Source organism: Phaenicophaeus curvirostris, chromosome 8 (genome assembly GCF_032191515.1).
Source record: "Phaenicophaeus curvirostris isolate KB17595 chromosome 8, BPBGC_Pcur_1.0, whole genome shotgun sequence".
NCBI lineage: Eukaryota > Metazoa > Chordata > Aves > Cuculiformes > Cuculidae > Phaenicophaeus > Phaenicophaeus curvirostris.
The window spans coordinates 3,797,377-3,801,963 of record NC_091399.1 but is presented as its reverse complement, the minus strand read 5'-3'; positions in this window follow the sequence as shown (position 1 = coordinate 3,801,963).

The following is a 4,587-nucleotide window of genomic DNA, read 5'->3' as shown; positions in this document are numbered from 1 at the left end:
CCCATTGCTCCTTTGATTCTAAATTCATACATGATATTTACACCCAGACAAATTTCTAAAAACAACCTCCTCCCTTCCAAAGACTATATACAAAGAGCTTAGCCTTGACAGAAAGAGGGAAATCTTTAAATAGTGGGAGGAAAGGATACCTTACTTATTGAGTTGTTGTAAATTCACAATTACTTTGTTGTCTGTCACTAAGGGCAGACAGACACCACAGCAAACCACTGGGAAGTGGTTAAAATATAAAGAATTAAAGTAAAGTATAAAGAATTAAAGTATAAAGAATGGCAAATGTGAATGGAAGAAATAATTCAACATTAATAGAGAATAAATCTCATTATTCTGGGAATTTGGTTCCACCTTTATGGCTATTTAGGACAAGCTGTGTTTTAAGTGTTTGCAAATGCTTAATCTTTGTATATAAACCCAAATGAAAGTAATCTAAAATATATATGAGAAGCATCATTATACCAGGAAGCACAGCACTAACTGTAATGTTAACATAAATATTACAAATGTTATTGATTACAAATACAAATCAGGACTTCTAAGATTACAGTCCCATAATTGTAACAACTCACAAGAAAGTAAAACAGCACTTAGCCCAAACTAATTGAAAGTAACTACTGCCAAAAGGGACAAATTTTGCCACAGACTGGCTCTGATAACATCCTAATTCTGTCAAGTGAGATCAGACAGTAGCTTATACATTTATCAGCTGTTGGCTCCACCTAGTCCCCAGCTGATCCTCAATGGTCTAGTCCAGTGATTTAACTAAAAATCCCTTTCCTTCCCGACAGCAGAACATTTTGCAACACTTATGATATTGTTACTGCTCTAGAGTGCTCCAGATAGAGCTTGCATTTCTAATATTAAAGAATTATTAGAAACCCAGTCAAAAGTCTTCAGGTTTTCTCTAATCAATGAGCTTAATATCACTGCTCTTCATGTTTCTAAAAACACCATAAGCACATAAAAAGAAATACTGTTTTCTGCAGAAATTCAAGTTTACTTATATAACATATCTTGTTTTTCAAATCACTTTTCTTACGGAATTGTCATGCAGGAACTAAGAATAATATTTAGACACATTTAATACGTGGCTGAGGTTTAACATGATAAATGGTTCCACATTACAATTTTTCCAAGAGCAAAGCCTGACCAAGAGGTTCCTGCCATTTTCCTCATGCGAGTCCTCCAACCATTTTGCTAGTTTACCCCTCAGTTGTGCTGATGCAACTGTTTGTGGACATGCACTCGAAGCCCAAACAAGGCAAAATGACCTCATTTAAGGAAACAACAGGACAATTACTCTTGTTCATAGGTCTACTTTTAGAACTCCTAATTAGAAGAAGATAAAAAAATCAAAATGCCAGTTGAGAAGTCATACATACGAGGTGCATTGCAGCTGCAGGGAAAGACTCTCTAATAGTGAAAAGTCAAATCACTTAAAAGCAGAGAGCCAGAAAGTGAGTGACTATCACATGGCCAAAGCTACCTACATTTTACTTAAGGGAAAAAAAACCCCATTTGTTTATATTCCAAATGCAGCCTTTCCTATTTGAGAAAAGAAATGAACTGAAAACACAAAGAAAGTACTCACCAGTGTAACTTTCAAAGGAGAAACTAACCAGATATAGCAGTAAGCTTCCACGGACTATTCACATATAAAAAGGATGGCAATAGGTTTTTCTTCAGAACCTTGTCTCTCAAGTGGATAACGTACTATTCCATTTTATAAAAACCCTTTTTTCCCTATTCAAGAGCATTAGAGTTTTCTTTTGGACCACAGTGATCAATTACTCAGAATGAGCGTGGTTTAGTCCTCCTTCAGTACCGAAGTTCAAAGCTATATTCCTGCATAAGTCATAGAGGTACCAGAGAGGTAATTACTGCACTTGCATCATTTTCTGTCAATGCCTTTTCAGGACAAGCACACTGTTTCTTCCAAAACAAACAGATTACCTGTTCACTTGCAGTATTATTAATTTTACAAGCTGGAGAACAGTATTCAGCACTAGCCATTGCCTTGCCTGCCTCACAGAAGTCCCGTACGTCATCTGTTTCACATTATTCAGCTGAAGTGACCACTATATACTAAACTCTGGGAGATTTACTGCTTTTTCACATTACCTTTCACATGCATGTCTGATGCTGAGGCAAAGCATTCTCAAGGTATTTGACAGATGGGAATCAATAACCAACCATGCAGCACAGCTGAATGAGCATAAAGCAACCTGCTTGCTCCATGACTTCTGCAGTTCTTGGACTCAAGTCTCCCTGGTCCAGAACATTGTCTGTATCAAGTGAGCAGGGAGTTGCCATGATGAAAAAAACACAATTACACCTACGTCCTACTGAGAAAATACATAATTAGCAGTGTTATATTGCAAGCGTGATCTTTGCCTGAGTTTATGAGGCAAACTTACTGGTTAGCTTTTTAGACTCCCTGAAAGTCAAGATGCTTTGTCACAGGAACCACCAGATCCTCAGTTTTCTAGTCCAAAGAACAGATATTTCCCTGTATGCTTTTTCCTCATTTTTAAACAACCTGCCTAGCAAAAATTCCCACTTTTCCAAATTTATTTGGTTTAGGTCGTGAATTTCACCAAAAATCCTTAAAGAAGAATTCTATCAAAGAAGAGGAAGCACATACCTACAGAAGAAAGAACAAGAAAAGGAGAAACAAAGCTGAAGCTTTTTATATCATTCTATGCTGCTGAGATTCTAGGATTATTTCTCTGAACAAAATGCCTAATAAAATACAGTTCTTTAACACCTCTTATGGTAGGAAAAATAAGAGCAAAGGGAATACATTAAAAAGCCCTGGGAAAAAAAGCCCTTAAATAAAAAAACTGCTCGCTACACTCCTGGTGACAACCTGGGATACCTTCTGTATCAATGACATTATTTCCACTGAAGAAGGTACAAGAGGGGAAAGATCAACAGACATTTAAATTAGAATTTAAATTGCTTACAGAGCTTACTGTCTTGTTTTGTCATAGTAGTTTATTTTCCGAAAAGGGACTGTGGTGCTTTCTTCCTCTTTCTTCTGTAATTTAGAGACTTGCCTATTGTCTTATTGTCCCTAATTATTAGCTTTATGGAGCTAATCAAGTGAAAAGCAAAATGATTTTTTTAATTCATGCATCATCTACAAAACTATTAATTAAAACCTTGTTGTTTCCAAGTGCCAACAATTACTAAGCAGTGAGATATTTTTTATGAGGTTATTCATTTGGGTGGAAGACCTTACCATGGTAACTTGGTTTTTAAGAGTCTCTGCTTAAAACAATGACAAAATTACATGTTGCACTCATGTAAAGAAAACCAAAATATAATCTGTAGAGCTGTGAGACACAAGTCAGGAAGATTCACTTTACTTCAGGTCCTAAGATGGCAAAGAGTAGGTAGAAAGTCTATATCTTACTTGTGAATTATGCAATAATCATTGGAATATACAACTCACACAAGTTTTTGTTAAAAATGAGAAAGAAACGTTCACATTCCCCAAGGTTGGTAGGGATATAGAATCATAGAATCATAGAATCACCAGGTTGGAAGAGACCCACCGGATCATTGAGTCCAACCATTCCTATCAAACACTAAACCATGGCCCTCAGCACCTCGTCCACCCATCCCTTAAACACCTCCAGGGAAGGTGACTCAACCACCTCCCTGGGCAGCCTGTTCCAGTGCCCAATGACCCTTTCTGTGAAAATATTTTTCCTAATGTTCAGCCTAATATAGAAAGTTGGAAAGTCTGACTTGTTCAGAATTAGCAAGAGGGAATAAAACAAACCAGAAACGCAACATGTTTGATGGGTGGTGTTTGTGCCCTTGAGGCACACGTGCACGGCAAGTCACCCCACAAAGAACCGTGTCAAACCTCTCCAAAAAGTTCTAGAGCTCCTGGATCCTGGTCCGCAGGCCGAGAGGAGGCCCTCGCTCCCCGGCACATCACACCTGCACAACGATGAACAAGCTCTCCTTTTTCCCAATCATAAAATCTAACATCTTACTCTTTTCAGCAAGCGCGCACCTCGCCCGACACGAGTCCAGCGGCGGAACCATCACAACCTGCACAGCAAAGGGCGACGCTGAGAGATGAGAAGGGCGCTGATCTGTTGCTCCACACTTCTCACTGAAACAAAAAGCTGGAGTATCAGAATGAATAAACACAGGGACCACGAGAGGCAGCGCAATATTAACATTCCTCGCGCCACGCGTGCCTGTAGGCGCTGCGATATCCCCGTTCCCCGCGCGCGTACCTGGACCCCGCTCATCCCCGCGCATCCTCGCGGGCTCCCGTGGCGGCGCCGACCCGCGCCGGCTCCTTCGCTCCGCGCCTCCCCGCTCGCACGGGACGCGTTCACCGGCGGGAGCCCCCCCCGTTCCTGCCCTTCCTCCCGTCAAACGCGCGGCCGCCTCGGCACGCGCCTCTGCGAGCGCCTCACGCTCTATGCCCGCGACCGGGCACCGCACCCGTGCGGGCAGCGCCCGCCCCGCAGCCCTCGTGCCGCGGCGCTGCGGCGCGGACCGACTCGCGGGGAAGATTGAGCCACGCCGGCTGCCGTACGCGGG